At 41.4% G+C, this 18081-nt stretch overlaps 1 protein-coding gene across 1 annotated transcript in view; it reads left to right on the forward strand.

Moving 5' to 3' along the window:
• Positions 1-15: 15 nt before the first annotated feature.
• LOC142139361 (LRP2-binding protein-like) overlaps positions 16-18081 on the forward strand; it is a 40204-nt gene continuing 22138 nt past the window's right edge. The window contains exon 1 of the mRNA XM_075196899.1: positions 16-102. The gene's annotated coding sequence lies outside the window, so the exon portion shown is untranslated. The remainder of the gene's footprint in view (positions 103-18081) is intronic.

Here is an 18081-nt window from a genome sequence, read left to right on the forward strand (position 1 = left end):
GAGGGGGAAGGGATGGATCTCCTCTGTGCAGAATGCTGCTCTGTGCACGTAAGAGGAGGGAGTACATTAATGAGGAAGCACAGGTCCCGCTAATCTAGAGGGGTCAATATTCATCTCTATATACTATCTGTATTTAGCTGCACGTTTACATTCTAGAGGTGTGTTTAGTATCTACTCGCAATTAACATAGGTGACTTCATGGTAACGTTGGTCAGCTCATACTTGCGGCTCATGAGCATTGGCTTTTTTTTACTCAATAATTTTTTATGAAGGAATTTGTCCATTAAGATGCAAAACATTTGTATAGAAATCAGTTTCTTAAAAAAATATAAGAATGGGAGCAAGACTGTAATGATACTAAAAACACTTAGGGGCATATGCAATTGTAGGCAGAAATGGCGAAAATCTTGTGGTTCGCGCATTATTTCCATTATTACGGTAGTTTTCTCGCTGGATTTCAGCTCACGGCTCAGAGCTGCGAGCTGAAATCCAGCTAACTACTACCGTAATAATGGTAGTAGTTTTAGCGCGCCGTGGAAATGGCACAATTGAATATGCCCCTTAGACACAGGTAGTTTTTATAGCCGGTTTTTATTGTGTGTAAAGGGTCTTGTACTAAATAATGTTTCTAGTGTTCTCGTACCAAGTTGCTTTTACTTGCACTGTGGTAGCGATTGTTAGAACGCTATGTTTTCCATTTTTTTGTAAACTTGGGAAAACCTACATATATATATTTATATTTATTATATATATATATATATATATATATATATATATATATATATATATATATATACCTATATATTTATATGCTAGTAAAAATGTATACCAAATACATTTGAAACATGTTTTTACTAGCATTAAAAACCAGCAAATCACCAGTGGGTATGAGACCTTAAGCAAGACCTACCAACTGTTCATGTTTTCAGTATTTCTTTAATCAAACATAGATAAATTAATTTATTTGGCTGGGTCAGTAATTATCCTACCTCTCTACAGATAGAAATCATGAAACCATGACCTGTCTGTAGCTCTTAAGGACTGGGTTTGAGCTCCTCTGCCTTAAGCTGTGTCCATAACTTGTCCATCCTGTGCTGCAGAGAAACACAGAATAAATATCATTTGAAATAATTATGATCATAAGCGCTACACAGTATGTTGGTGCTATATGTATTAATAATAGATCCCTATAGAGAGGTACACCAAGTGTCCTTTGTTGGCACACTTAGGTGCAAGAAGACACACCAAAAAGGTAATTTGCAGTGCTTCTATGGATGCTGTGTGTCCGTGCTTCCTATTCCAGGTTATGTTGATGCTGAATTCACCAAGTGAATAAGCCCATCTTAATCTTCCACATAGAAAGTGCAGATTGAATCACATTTTTGCAGTGGAATTAAGTAATAGATGTTGAAAGTAATTTAGCCTAAATCATTTCTTCATATGTTAATTCAATTGGAGAATAAGTGGTAAATTAAGTAGGCTAAGTTAAAATGGCTCACGTCGGTGTTTCTGTAACTTAGACTGTAAGCCCCAATGGGGCAGGGACTGATGCGAGTTCTCTGTACAGCGCTGCGGAATTAGTGGTGCTAGATAAATAAACGATGATGATTTCCTATACAGTCGCAAGTTACTGGCACCTGCAGACGTTGGATAGTGTGTGTGTGTTAACATATACGTATTATGGGAATAAATAAAATTTTAGTAAAGACCAATTGCATAGGGAAATGTGGGAATGTTATAGGACTGAGGGTATAGGCAGGGGCGGATTGGGAACTTAAAGTGGCCCTGGAAAAAAATATTGAAGTGGCCTCATGTGGGTGGCACCAAATCAGCTCTAGGTGGGGCCAACACAAAAGTAGGCGGGACTTTTCCTGGTAAAGTCTATGACTAATCCGCCCCTGCCTGGCGTGTCTTCTGTCTCTCAGTCTGAGCCTTAAATGATCAAACTGTCTTGCTTTGTAGTTCCACCCTCGTTATATAGTTGTATAGAGAGGAAAAACACCAATTGTGCAGTTAATGTTTGATAGGCAAAAACATATGTATATATATATAAAAAATTCAATGGTCAACATTAACTCTGCGTAAAGCTTCCTGCTTATGGTCATGGAAGTATTTGTCTTTGACAGTGGGGGTAATGTACTAACAAAGCACAAAAATGATGGAAGTCCCAGTCTGAGATTTTTTTTGTGATGTTATAATCCTCTTTAATAAATATTCATTTAACCCAGAAAAAAAAATACAGTGAGTACCTAGGACTGTCCTTGGAAGTTAGGCACATTTAGCATATGTGACTGTCAGGATAAAGCATAAATCTGATATGCTGAAATAGAATATTGGATGTCAGGACCCAAATAAATGTTTGCATGAATACCTAAATTCACCTGATGTTCAATTCAGATAAAGGTGTGACTAAATGAGCCCAGGAACAGGTAATTGAGTTAGGTAAACCCTTTGTGCAGAGACCAGCTTTAGATATGCAGATCAGACATCCATTGTATTTGATCATGTATTTCCCTAGCTAATTTACTTCCCTTCAATAGGTAGTATAAACACAAACTAACCCCTAGGTGTAAATTAGAGAGCTTGCAGTTATTTACAAGGGATAATTCATAACTGCAGGGTAAATAGGTTGTATCAAATGAATCCATTGATAAGCTAGTGTAACAGTAAAAGACGCAGAGTCTGATGTAATGGTGTTTGGAGGTTTTTACATCCCAGTGTGAGGAGATAAGCCTGCCACTTTTAGCAGCTTCCAGGACATAGCACTGTTTGCTTGTGACACTTGAATAGACTTGTAGGTACCGCTCAGCATGTAGCCTGGCTCAATGAGGCCAGGGGATAACATAGCCTATATGTAATACTGTATAGACAGAAAGAATTCATTTTTAAAATATGCCACTTAAAATCAATAAAAGCAGAGATCAACCACCTATTCCTCAATAGCATGAGGAAGGGCAGCTCATATGGTAAATTAAGAATTCTGACCCACAGAGAAATGGAGAAAAGGAGTGGAAGCTCTGCGAATGCCCTGTACTTAGGCATGTTTGATATGACAAGATGAACCAAGTCATAAGGGATTTGTTAATGATAAGATTGGATCGATGTAACGCTGTCCAGGACAAATATATCACATTGTAGAATTGGTTAATAAATCAGGCAACAGGTAAATTTGGTTTGAAAAGGTGTCCCAGGACACAACCCCGATTAGCATTAACCCTGCCCCTGTGAATGCCGCACCCATTTGAGGTTGCTTAAAAATCTGTGTTCTGAGGGAACAAATTGTCAGACTTTTGGGGATCAATCTATTTGAAGGACTGTCCATTATTTCTGCCTGCCCCAGGCATACAGATTATTATATGTAAGTAATGCTCTGTACGTTATCTCTTTTATTTTAAACTGTTTTGCTTGTTATGTCAAATTTATTATTTGTTTATTCCTTATTTTTCTTTTTATCTGAATGCCCTGTACCTTTTGTATATTAAATCTAAAATTTAATAAGTTGCGTCCTTGATACTCTAAATAATCCATAGCCTTTGTAGAGGAGATTGCTCGTCCAGGTAAACCCTTGGAATGCCAGTGTGTGATTTGTTGATACATTTGATTAACAAGCTGTGTGTGCTTGTATGTACATTTGTGTAACAGTCTGGAGGTGTGAAGAGTTAACCCTGTGTGTGCTGGTGGGAGTCTTGCTAGTTTGTGGAACTAGAAGCCTGTGTGCCAGTGTGGGATAGTATATTGGGGTCCTATTGCCCGTACCCAATAGGTGGTGGCTGTACCTGAAGTGTCTGGGGGTGTGAGAGCGCTGTGTTTGGGGGCGATTCCGTAGGTCTAAGAACCTGTGTGATAGGTGAGAGAGACTGCGGGCTGAAATCGTGTGTGACCTCATACAGCAAACACCCCAACGTCACGGCAGCTGGGAGCGCGTTCGTGACAAATTGGTGGCATAGCGGTGGGATGATTTAATTTCTTAGAGTATTAAGTGCATGGTTTAAGCAATTAACCCTTGCACTTATAAACTGATTGTAACCTTGCGAGGAATACAATAGTTTTACAAGGACGAAACTCAGGGCTATAATTTTTGAAGACATACGTGCAAAGCAGTTCCCTTCCCTTCTCTCTTGTTTTTCTTTTCTATCTTTTATTTTGCAAAGTGACTGCAAGGATGGCAGCTGCTTACAAGAAAAAAGCCAAAGAAGTTTTAATTGCCCTGTGTGAGCAGCGAGGTCTCGACTGGACAGATAAAACTAAAAAGGAGCTGGTTCACGCATTATTGGAGGATGATGCAAAGAAGCAATGTGATATGGAACCTGAGCTGGGGAGCAAGACAGACCCAGAGGATCAAGGTGTGGATAATGTCACTGAACCAGAGGATCCAAGTAGGTACATTTTCATAAATCCAAAGAATCCACTTGTCATGATGAGTATGGCAGAGCTAATTGAAGAAGCTCAGCTGCGAGGTTTCTCCTGCCACAACAAGACACGCAGGGAGATCATCGAACACCTCGACTGGGAAGAGGAAAGCCCGATACATCCTTTCAGCGAGTATCGCATGATGGTCCTTATTCCGGGCTACACGATGAGTCTTATGGAACGGCTGGACTACCTGGAGGAGAGTTTTGAATACGCTCAGGAAGAGGTATCTTTCAGGGGTGGACTTCATACCCCATTCTGGCTAGATCAGTGTCGCCGGGTGGCTGACGAAAGGCAGCACCTGCAGCAGCTTCTTTCACAAGCTGGATCAGTAATCGCCCAGCCTATAGGGGTGGCCCACGAGGAAAAGGTACCCCTGCCAGCTACAGATAACATGGAATATGCTACCGAGATTTTGCATCCAGAGGCCCCTTTTAATCTGCTGGGGGAAGCTGATGATGCTAGCAGCATACTACCAGATGCTGCACAGAATTTGCTATTGGAGGAGGCTGATTTTAAAGAGGACATAATTGTTGAGAAGACTATTTCTGGGGGAAAAATGGAAGTGCCTGAAGATATTCCCACAAATGTTTTAGTAGTTACTGATCTTGGATGGTTAAATTCTCAGTATGTTCCCGCAAATGTTGTTCCTACTATCTCTAATTCTGTTACACCATGTGACTCAGCCCAGGTAGTATGGGATAATGCTGAACCTGCCAATGATGTGACTTTGTGTAAAGAACCTGAACTGTTCTGTAATCATTTTGCATCTGGTGCTGTGCGAGTGAAATGTGATGATGAGAAGCTGATACGTGCCAGTGTTAACTCTGGCAATTATGATGATTCACGGGAAGAACCCGAGGTGCCAGGATGTGATACGGAAAGAGAATGTCTTATTGGACCTACTGCCTATAATGAGGATAATGTCAATAACAGTATTGTGTTAGAATCCAAACCTGTTTTTACACTGACATCTTGTCATGGGATAGGGACAGCGGACATTGTTATTGCAGATGTTGGCATTAATACTGGTGTAGATAATATGCTTCCTAGAAATGGGACAGATGACAATGTGATTAATTCTGTTGTGCTAGAGAAAGACAATGTTTCTACCCAGGTAATGTGCTCGGAAGATGCTGTACCAGGTAACTGGGAGGGAGGGCAGAGTGAAGATGTATATTCTGTGCCTGAACCAGCTGCATACAGAGCGATTGAGCATGTGGGGGAGACACATAGTCCTGACCAACGGGAAGTAGCGAGTGACAGCAATTCTTACTTTGTTGCTGGGACCTGTAGTTCGAATGTTCACCACTCAGATCTACATCTGAGTTCTGACCATTCGTCTGAGTTTTCCATAGAGACAGGGGGGTCAGTTGCTAGCCCACACTCACTTAGCCAGCCGTCTAACGGCTTAGAGGAGATAGATGAGGGGCCCATACTCCCGGCTACTCTACATCCCCAGATAGATGAGTCCAAGGGGGAGGGGAGTGTACTGTTATGTAGGCCCCAAGATAAGAAGTGCATAGGGTGTCCCACTGACAGGGAAGGTTGTAACTGGGGAGCAGGGCAGAGTGGAAGTAGGTATTCTGCTGTGCCAGCCTTAAGGGGTTCCCACTTAGAAGTACAGTATCAGGAATTCCTGGCGATTTTTCCCTCAGGCTTTCACTTAGAAGACATGAGGATTAGAGACAAAGTGCACACTGTAACAGGGTTGGTACACGAGAACGTGATGCAGGCCCAGACCAGCCAGAAGCAGTGGTATGATTCCCCTGCCAGGATGATAGAGAGAAATTTTCATAATAATCGGTTGAAGGCTCATAATGACAGTGAGAGCCAGCTAGCAGCTATTACAGTGGACCCAGGGGGAAATTAGATGAGATGATCTTGGGCATTGACCTGTCAGTCAATGCCCATGCCATCTCTTGAAGGGGGGAGATGTCAGGATAAAGCATAAATCTGATATGCTGAAATAGAATATTGGATGTCAGGACCCAAATAAATGTTTGCATGAATACCTAAATTCACCTGATGTTCAATTCAGATAAAGGTGTGACTAAATGAGCCCAGGAACAGGTAATTGAGTTAGGTAAACCCTTTGTGCAGAGACCAGCTTTAGATATGCAGATCAGACATCCATTGTATTTGATCATGTATTTCCCTAGCTAATTTACTTCCCTTCAATAGGTAGTATAAACACAAACTAACCCCTAGGTGTAAATTAGAGAGCTTGCAGTTATTTACAAGGGATAATTCATAACTGCAGGGTAAATAGGTTGTATCAAATGAATCCATTGATAAGCTAGTGTAACAGTAAAAGACGCAGAGTCTGATGTAATGGTGTTTGGAGGTTTTTACATCCCAGTGTGAGGAGATAAGCCTGCCACTTTTAGCAGCTTCCAGGACATAGCACTGTTTGCTTGTGACACTTGAATAGACTTGTAGGTACCGCTCAGCATGTAGCCTGGCTCAATGAGGCCAGGGGATAACATAGCCTATATGTAATACTGTATAGACAGAAAGAATTCAGTTTTAAAATATGCCACTTAAAATCAATAAAAGCAGAGATCAACCACCTATTCCTCAATAGCATGAGGAAGGGCAGCTCATATGGTAAATTAAGAATTCTGACCCACAGAGAAATGGAGAAAAGGAGTGGAAGCTCTGCGAATGCCCTGTACTTAGGCATGTTTGATATGACAAGATGAACCAAGTCATAAGGGATTTGTTAATGATAAGATTGGATCGATGTAACGCTGTCCAGGACAAATATATCACATTGTAGAATTGGTTAATAAATCAGGCAACAGGTAAATTTGGTTTGAAAAGGTGTCCCAGGACACAACCCCGATTAGCATTAACCCTGCCCCTGTGAATGCCGCACCCATTTGAGGTTGCTTAAAAATCTGTGTTCTGAGGGAACAAATTGTCAGACTTTTGGGGATCAATCTATTTGAAGGACTGTCCATTATTTCTGCCTGCCCCAGGCATACAGATTATTATATGTAAGTAATGCTCTGTACGTTATCTCTTTTATTTTAAACTGTTTTGCTTGTTATGTCAAATTTATTATTTGTTTATTCCTTATTTTTCTTTTTATCTGAATGCCCTGTACCTTTTGTATATTAAATCTAAAATTTAATAAGTTGCGTCCTTGATACTCTAAATAATCCATAGCCTTTGTAGAGGAGATTGCTCGTCCAGGTAAACCCTTGGAATGCCAGTGTGTGATTTGTTGATACATTTGATTAACAAGCTGTGTGTGCTTGTATGTACATTTGTGTAACAGTCTGGAGGTGTGAAGAGTTAACCCTGTGTGTGCTGGTGGGAGTCTTGCTAGTTTGTGGAACTAGAAGCCTGTGTGCCAGTGTGGGATAGTATATTGGGGTCCTATTGCCCGTACCCAATAGGTGGTGGCTGTACCTGAAGTGTCTGGGGGTGTGAGAGCGCTGTGTTTGGGGGCGATTCCGTAGGTCTAAGAACCTGTGTGATAGGTGAGAGAGACTGCGGGCTGAAATCGTGTGTGACCTCATACAGCAAACACCCCAACGTCACGGCAGCTGGGAGCGCGTTCGTGACAGTGACTAATACTAATAGACTCTATAATAATAATAATAAAAGTAGTCATTATCCCATAAAAAGGATAATGTTTGAAAATTTAGGTGGACAAAGAAGACACACTATCCTTAATTTGAATGTACCAACTTTCAAAGGTTTGCTCTTGGAAATGTCCCTACTTTTTATATCAACCAACTACACAATAAAATGCCCTTTCCAGCATGTTAGCTGCAATTCTTACCATTTACTCGTCAAATTCAGTATAAATGAAATGACGACCATTGCAGTGATAGACATCGTACAGGACATACTAGGCTGCACTGACCCAACAGCAAAGAGTCTTCTACATTTTAAATATGTCTGCAAATATGAATAGAATAAACATTAGAACTGGAAATAGTGCGTGATGAATGTACGATATTAGCGTTACTTGAATGTGTTTTAATGTTAGTTATGCGGTGTCAAACAAGTTTTTTGTGATGCCAGTTTACAAACTTACCTGTGCCTGCACCACTCAGCTCCGTGATGCAGTGGACATAACCTGTGTGGAGCTGAAGTATCGTGAGAACCTCTACAGCCCCCTCTCTGTGATAGGCAGCCTCCATATTCACTGCCAGGACAGCATCACTGCCATCAGCCTCTTCAGGACAAAACAAATGAGAAGCGGATTCCCCCCTCCCGATCCCTCTACCACCCACCACCATGCCCCGCGCCGCTGAGAGACAAATTAAAAAAAAATGTACTAAAAGAAAAAAAAAAGATATGAGGCAGTATCCAGACGGCCTCATTAGGCCATCGGCCTCCCGGGAAAATTCCCTGTAAGGCCTATGGCCAATCCGCCACTGGGTATAGGTATTTCCCCACATACTTAATACCTTTAGGTTTGGATTATATGTTATCAGAACCTACTGAGCACTAGGATGAACTGGGAAAAAATCCAGGAAGATTGGCTATGTCAGTATGTCAAAAAAACTTTTATTTTCATCAACAACATGCATAACAATATGGACATAGAAAAAAAAAAAAAGAATAAGGTAATCAATCGTCATTACAGTGACCATGTGACACGCTTGAAGATGGTGTACAGACCTTTGAGCAGACGTGGGTCCATCTAGGTCTCCAAGACAGTCAGCAATAAGCGACAATAAGCAATTTTATTTTAATATAAATGTACATTTCCTTGTGGGAATAAACATTTGTTAGTACTGTTACACTATATACTATTTAATTTCTATTTACCTGGGAGTTTTACAAAGGAAGATTGCAAACTCTGGAAAACGAGGTCAACCATATCTCCCAGATAACTTCTCGTTTTATGTTTTATCTGGTACGTGTTCACTTTTTTCTGTGGGGCCAAGCACAAAGATGTTCAGCAATGCTTCAATATATGTAGCCATCCTTTTCTTCACATAATTACTACAGTTGGATTAACGGGTACCTGAGAAGGCTCTCATCTTTCTATTAGGGAGAATAAAGTGGTATATTGCTGGGTAAAAGGAAAATATACACTTGGACTAAAAAATTCATGATAAAAAGTTTTGTATGTTGGTTGTTCCATGGAGTGGTTTGTTTGCAGGGGCAGTCTGCCCTGGGGTACTCGATATTCTGCCTGCCACGGTACTGTTGGGGACTGATTTGGGAAGTATGCACGCTGCTTATATAAATGAAAGTGATGTCATTTCTGATGCACTGTTGCAAACTAACTCCATTGTTCTTCAGGTGAATTCTATTGACCAGCATAACATGAGTGCAAAAATATGTAATGAAATTTCATGTGCTGCTGAGAATACTCATGCAGATTTGCAGGTACCTGTGATCCAGAGGCAGGGATTATGTCATACATGCCAACTTATGGCAAGTATGATCCGGGAGCCTGCCGGGGAAGGTGGGCGTGCAGCGGGTGGGGCTCCCAAAAACAAATTGCGCCATTTTGGCCAAACGCCGCAATTCCCGGTGAATCACAGTGTTTCGGACCTAATTCTGCCCACTTCACTAGGAAGTGGGCAGATCAGGGAGATTGCCACACTCTCCCGGGAGTCCTGGAGACTCACGAGAAATGCGGGAGTCTCCCAGACATTCCGTGAGAGTAGGCAAGTATGGATTATGTGCTAATATTTTTGATGATGCTCTTGTTGGAGAGACTAACACTTTAAATCCCCTAGGTTGTGAATTTGATCAGAGCAAAATGTGAGGTTGTGCCTAAATGTGATATCATGTCTGCTAATGTTTTAGGTAGTCGGATCGATTTACATGTGCCCAGTTCTGAAGGTGACTCAAAGTGTGAAAATGTATCCAATGTTTTAGCAGTAGTGACCCGGAGAGCAACACAGAGGAGCTGTGCATTAACCCCTGAAAGAGTGGAGGGATGTTCACTAGAAACTAATCTCCCTCCACCCGCCTCCCTCACTGTAGAAGCTGCAGATTCAGGCAGTGATTTGAATGAACGACCTCATGCTTTGTGCAACACTGACAAACTCAGAAGAGACACTTTTAAAAACAGAACAAAACACTGATCCCAGTTTATTGACAGTAAGAGGGAGGGTCAGTCAGGGCTTTCTGGAAAGTAAGGAGGGTAGAATTTTTTTGGGGAGAATGGCCTTTTGTACAGAGAGAAAAATGTCACGAGTATGCATCCTGATGTAATTGCTGAAAGGCAACTAGTTATACCTGAAACCTATAGGGAAGAGTTGCTGAAAGTAGCCCATGAGATACCCCTAGCAGGACATTTGGGTGCTGCTAGAACTAAAACTTGTTTGGTACATAATTTTTACTGGCCTGGCATGCTGACCGACATAGCCAGTGCATTTGTGGAGTCGCAGGGAAGAGACTGGGAAAGGTTCCTGCCACACCTCCTCTTTGCATACTGCGAGGAACCGCAGGAATCCACTGGCTTCCCACCCTTTGAACTCCTGTATGGGCGCCGGGTGCGCCCATAGTGGTACACTATGTAGTGAAATTCAGGGAAAAATTGCAGTCCTTAATGGGGATAGCACAGAGCAACCTGAAAGCTGTGCAGGCAAAACAGAAGCTGTGGTATGACTGCAATGTGAGAGAACGCATATTTGAGGTGGGGCAAAAGGTTCTGGTTCTGATCCCTATGTGGCAGAACAAGTTGCAGGCTGCCTGGGAGGGCCCCTACACCATAGTACAGCGCATTAATGATGTCAATTATGTAGTGGCAAAAGATGAGGGCCAAAAGGTATATCACATCAACATGCTCAAAGCTTATCATGACAGAGAAGCTTTTGTATTAGCTGTGTGTAGTTTGCCTGAGAGCGATCAGGAGTCTGACCTCTTGGTAGATTTAGCAACTGCTGCTATAGAGGCAGGGTCCCTAGCAGATGCCCACTGCAATGAAAAGCTGTCTGACTCTCAGCTAGGGCCGTAGCAGGTCAGCTACCTGCTCTATCTGTCCTATTTTATAGGAAAACCTGGAAAAACACACTTGGTTACGCATCCTGTAAACAACACAGGCAACCAGACCCCCCTCAGACAGCCAGCATATCGTGCTTCACTAGAAGTGCTAGAAGCAATGAAAATGGAAATAGACGAGAATTTGCAGATAGGGGTAATTCAAAAGTCTCACAGTTCTTGGCTGCCCCAGTGGTACTGGTCCCAAAGAAATGTAGGGGCACCTGGTTCTGTGTAGACTATAAGAGGTTGAATGACACCACAGTGTTTGATGCTTATCCTATGCCTAGGATAGATGAACTACTAGATCAGCTTGCCCAGGCACGCTACATCACCATTATGGATCTCAGTAGAGGGTACTGGCAGATCCCATTGTCAACTGAGGCACGTGAGCGCTCTGCATTTATCACCCATTTAGGGCTGTTTGAGTTTTTGGTCATGCCCTTTGGAATGAAAAATGACCCTGCGTCCTTCCAGCGCCTGGTCAATGACCTGCTAGAGGGCCAAGAGTGACATGCAGTTGCCTACCTGGATGATATTGCGGTGTTCAGCCAAACCTGGGAGGAGCACCTGATGCATCCAAATAGTGTGTTAGGCTGAATTACTGAGGCAGGTCTGACTATCAAGCCAGAGAAGTGCAGTTTGGCATGTGTGAAGAGCAGTACTTTGGGCAGCGTGTAGGGGGCAGTACCCTCCGCCCAGAGCCAGGAAAGGTAGAGGCTATCACGGCGTTGCCGACCCCTACCACGAAGAAAAAGGTCATGTCTTTCTTAGGTACAGCTGGGTATTATCGAAAGTTCATGCCCCATTATAGCACCCTAGCCAAACCTCTGACTGACTTAACTTAAACAAGAAATTACCACAGGTGGTTAATTGGTCAGAGGATTGTAAGAATGCATTTACAGCTCTGAAATCTGCTCTGGCCCAGTCCCCTGTGCTACACACCCCAGATTTTAAACAGAGATTTATAGTACAGACCAACACGTTTAACTATGGACTAGGAGCTGTCCTTAGCCAGGTGAGAGCGCAGGTGGAGGAGCACTATCATTTTCCTAAGTGGTAAACTACTCCCCCGAGAGGTGGCTTATGCTACCATTGAACGGGAGTGCCTAGTTATCATATGGGCATTGCAAAAGCTACAGCTCTACCTGAATGGACGGGATTTCACCATTTTCACAGACCATAATCCTCTAAACTGGCTGAATAGTGTTTCTGGGGATAATGGAAAGCTGTTAAGATGTAGCTTAAATTTGCAGAAATATAACTTCACCATTCAGCACCGGAAAGGCGCAGAACATGGAAACACAGATGGCCACTCGCACCAAGGGGCAGAAATGGTGAATGGGCAGGAGAGACAGTGACAGGTCACAGTTCTCCGTGTCCTAGGTTTAAGGAGAGGTGTGACGATTATGTAGTATATCTAATGGCTGATTATTTTCTGTTGAATTCATGTATGATTATGTATATTTTATGTAACCTTGTAATGTAATATCAACATGTGTGCTTTGCTAGATGACTTGAGTTTGAACTTATGCAAGTGTCATTAATCTGTTGAAAATAGCCAGACCAGGGAGAGATGGGATCTTGGAGGAGTTTGAAGCCCCAACATTGTAAACCATCTAGCCACTTAAGCAGAACGAGCAGAGTTGAGAACTCAAGGTCCTGTGAACATTCCCAATCTCAGTACATCTCTAGCTCACTACGAAAGCCCTGTGACATTTAGAAGATCAATCTGTCCTTATTGACAGCTAAACTCTAAAGGTGGGAGGTGAGAACTATGTGGAAAAAGGTTTGAAATCTTCTGACTTAGACAATAACGTGTGCATTTTCATGAGGGGGTCTATCAAGACTGAAATGTCCAATATTTCTCAATTGTGTTTCCTCAAACACCAGGGGGTAAATGTATCAAGCTGAGAGTTTTCCAGCGGGTTTGAAAAGTGGAGATGTTGCCTATAGCAACCAATCAGATTCTAGCTATCATTTTGTAGAATGTACTAAATAAATGATAGCTAGCATCTGATTGGATTTTCAAACCCGCCGGAAAACTCTCAGATTGATACATTTACCCCCAGGTCTTAACTAATAAGTAGTGACTCTGATTTTATTTCCTATTTTATTTTCTGAAACTTATTTGTGCAAATATATTGTATGTCTTGTTATTAATTTTTGGAACTAAGCCTTGGAAACATTTTTCAGATTAAATTGATTTAATCTAGTGTATTCTCCGTGATTCTTTGACCTTACGAAGCTCATGCTACATGTGTATATGATTTAAGTGTGAAACGTTAAGTGGTTCTGGTTAACGTAAGGACACCATAATAGACACTTTGTGGTGGCAGAAAAGGTGTATTCAAGTGTTTAATGTGACGGCCAGCTGTTCAGATTGCTGTATCTGGGACAGACTGGCCATTCGTGACAAGCTCCAACACAGCTCAGCTGGAACAAGGTAAGTTTGAGGGAAGTGAGGGAGGTATGTTAGTGTAATGTATGAGGGAAGGGAGGGGGATTTTAATATACTTTATGATGAAGTGAGTGGGGTGTCTTAATATAATGTGGGTGTGAAGTATGCAATTTAATTTAATTTTTTAGTTCTATTGTGGGGTGATAGTGGGGCTATTTAATTTAATAGTGGGGCCCTATGAATTTAAGATGGTGTAATGGGACCTTTTAATGCTGGGGTGGTTTGGAAGCTATTAATTGACACCAAGGGGTATATTTACTAAACTGTGGGTTTGAAAAAGTGGAGATTTTGCAACCAATCAGATTCTAGCTGTCATTTTATAGAATGTACTAAATGATAACTAGAATCTGGTTGCTATAGGCAATATTTCCACTTTTTCAAACCCGCAATTTAGTAATCTATTGCTATAATATTATATATACCCCATCCCAATCAGCCAGGTATGGCTTTTAAAAAAATACATAAAAAAAAACAAGGGAGAAGGAAATTATTTAAGATTCATTGTTTATAACAATAATATAGTATCGCTGGGTTAAGCAACACTAAAATAGCCTACTTTTATATTGATAAATATATATTGTAGCAAAAATCACCCTTTAAGGATGGGCCGCTACTTGTCGGCAAGTGCTGTATGCTTTCCCCCCAGGCTAAAGTCTGCCAGCCAGCCCCTGTTTACTTGTTAAACAAAATCATTCCAATTAGCACTAAGTTGGTGCCACTATATTGAGTTTATTTAAAATATTATATATAGAGAGAGAGCTATAGATATATACACACATACTGGTCAGAGTGTAAATTTAGAAGTGATGGTATGGAAAATGTAAGTGAATGGCATTTGATAGTTTTACAATGAAAGCAATAGGAGAAGTAGCGGTATGCACATTTTTAAGTCTTTGCTTTATTTAACCCTTATCTTTTAATTAGCATAAGAGAGGAAAGGATGACTAAGGGCTTACTGATACCCCCATTTGAATACATTTTTGCAACACTGACCATTGTCTAAGGAATATGAGAGTTGCAATTTTGAAATGGAAATTCAGTACTGGAAACAAAAAAATTTAAACTTCTGGAAAATCAAAACATTTGCAACAAGTTGAAATTGAGCCCAGTATTGATCGGTAATTATCAGTTAGAAAGTCTAAATTGATGGCCGGTATTTATTATGTGAAATAACTGGTGACTCACATCACTTATCTCTATTAGCAGACAGCCTGACGCTTAACACCAGTTGTGGAATAAAATAACAAAGGGGTGACTGCCGTGGCCTACAGATCCAGGCCATATTAGTCTTGGGTTATGGCAGGGCACTGAAATGTTAAATACAGTGGTTAGGGCATACTTGCCAACATTTTTTTTTCTTTTTCCGGGAGATGCCGGCTGGGACGTGGGCGTGCAGGGGGCGGGGCTGCGAAATCGCGTCATTTTGGCCCCGCCCCCGTGACGGAATGACGCAAATCGCGTCATTTTACAGTGGGGGCGGGGCTAAACGCCGCGATTCCGGGTGAATCGCGGCGTTTAAACTAAATTTTTCCCCCTTCCTATCAGGGAGATTGCCACACTCGTCCGGGAGACTCTCGCAAAATGCGGGAGTCTCCCGGACAATCCGGGAGAGTTGGCAAGTATGGGTTAGGGTATATGTGGCACTGGGAAGGGAGGCTTGGGGGCAGCACATATGTGATAAGGGTACAGTGGAGGGGAGATATGTGACACAAGGAGGGTGTTTGGGGGTTGCCATGGTGTACATATAGTCCAGAGCCCCATATCGTCTTAGTCCACCCCTGTGTCACACCACCTCTTTCATTTCTGTTCTCTGCCAAATGCATGTTCTGTATTATAGTTAATATTCATCTTACAATTTTAAGAGCAGGTAGATGAGTTGGCAGAAACTTGCCCATGTACCATTACAGGGAAATTTGTATTTATAATTCCACAAAACCAGTTGCCTGAAATGCTGTTGCATTAAGCAACAGTTTTTGGTAACTCTACTAGTTTGAATAAACAATCTTTCCAAAAATAAATTGTCATGTAACATGTGGTGCACTTGGCAGTGTAACAACATAACAGGAGGTCTAATGATGCGTTTCAGTGATGTAAGATGCATTATTTAGAGATTCAAAAATGAATTCATAAGAAAATACTCAACATTTCAGTATTTGTACTTGAACTCCCTGTGTCAAATAAGAATACAACCATAAGTCAAACTATGTTTAAAAATCAAGTAAAGCAACTATTGAACACTAATATATATCAAAGGTTGTGTGTTACACAGCTGAAACCATTGTTGTGTTTATACATCCTAAGAGTGTCCACTATAATCTCTCTTACTCCTCTACAGCAGGGTCCCATGTTTGGTTGGAGACTGATCCAACGCTCTATAAGGCTGCTAAGTTGGATGAATATACTACTTACACGCATATGTTGAACTGACACATGGCACGATGTGTTCAGCTCTGCAACAGCAGCACCTGTGCATGTTTACTTTGGGTGTAAATCAGATATACCTCCCCCTAAATCAACCCAGAACATTCAGGTGTGTATAGCATAAAATACACTCATTTGCTAATGTAGAGCACAGCTTATTCTATCTATCTGAATTAACATTGCTTGCAATTAAAAAAAGGACATTGTACATCATATTCAACACAAATTCAGAAATTCTGCATTAATGCTGCATGCTGCTTAGGTGTGTTCAGGCTTCTAGAGGATGGGGACTGATGCTGTATCATGGGCCGTTGTGTTCTACTTTTACCACAGGTGACCAGACATGTCAAAATGATATACCAGTAATCGGTGCCACTGTCATACTATTACAAGATAGATATATTTTATGGCTAACACTGAAAATCTGACCAGTTGACTTATATGCTTTAGAGGAGAGTGTACGCACATGTCATTAAGGAATGAGGAAGGATTATTTTCCTTACTCTGGATCAACTCGGAAAAGATTCCACCAGACGACCATATGAATGGGTATGTGACCATCTTGTCCTCATCATCACCATTTATTTATATAGCGCCACTTATTCCGCAGAGCTGTACAGAGAACTCGCTCACATCAGTCCCTGCTCCATTGGGGCTTACAGTCTAAATTTCCTAACACAGACAGACACACATACATACATAGAGAGAGACTAGGGTCAATTTGATAGCAGCCAATTAACCTACTAGTATGTTTTTGGACTGTGGGAGGAAACTGGAGCACCCGGAGGAAACCCACGCAGACACGGGGAGAACATACAAACTCCTCGCAGATAAGGCCATGGTTGAGCATTGAACTCATGACCCCAGTGCTGTGAGGCAGAAGTGCTAACCACTAAGCCATCGTGCTGCCCATGTTATCTGAGAATCAAAGAGCATAACACTATAATGCAAGTAAAACTGAACTATACATTTTTATAATCCAAAATGTTAATTGATATGTGAAGTTTTCACAAAATCAGCATTTACTGAAAGCACCCTATGGAAAAGAGTTAACTAACGTGATCCGACTACTGTCTGGAACCCCAAGCTGCACTACATGCCGCCTTTTTTTTTCTTAGGGCTCCTCCGTTCCTCTTACAGCCTCAGTTGAAAACTACTGGGATGCCTAGATGTAGTTTGTAGTTGTTCCTCCAGCTCACACTCTCCTCTGCCGCCATTTATAACCTGTAAACTAAATTGATTGGCCAGTTCCTTATTATTACAGACAGGGACGTGTTGGTAAACGTTACGTAAGTTGTAGTACAATTTTAAATAACAGCATTTTACATTATGTGTGAATGTGATAACAAATAATTATTTTGGTTAACAAATTATAGCAATGGAGATAACTGCTTTATACTTTACTTTCAAAAAATTACATTTTCCCTTAAAAAAAAAAAGCAAGATACTGGCACCAGATAACATAATTGCTTTGGGAAGCTTAAATATCCACATTGATTTATAGCAACAGTTCTGACCACTCAGCAGGAGTTTTATGAATACTAGGAGTGACTATGAACCTGTTTCTCTATAACAAATGAGCCACTCCACAAATAGGTCAACTATGCAAAGGAAGTGGCAATATAAACAAACTGCTGATAAGCGTTCTGCAGAGAGCTGGCTGTGAAATACAGGAACTCCCACAGGTGTCCTAGTACTTTATGTGCTTCAGTTTAAAAGGGAACATAAACCTTTTGTGTAAAGTTATCAGAGTGAATTTCTCATGAACTAGATAGAATCAGATCTTGTCATGAAAAGAGTCTTCAAACTGTCCCTGAAAACTT

This window comes from Mixophyes fleayi, chromosome 1, assembly GCF_038048845.1.
Source record: "Mixophyes fleayi isolate aMixFle1 chromosome 1, aMixFle1.hap1, whole genome shotgun sequence".
Lineage (NCBI taxonomy): Eukaryota > Metazoa > Chordata > Amphibia > Anura > Limnodynastidae > Mixophyes > Mixophyes fleayi.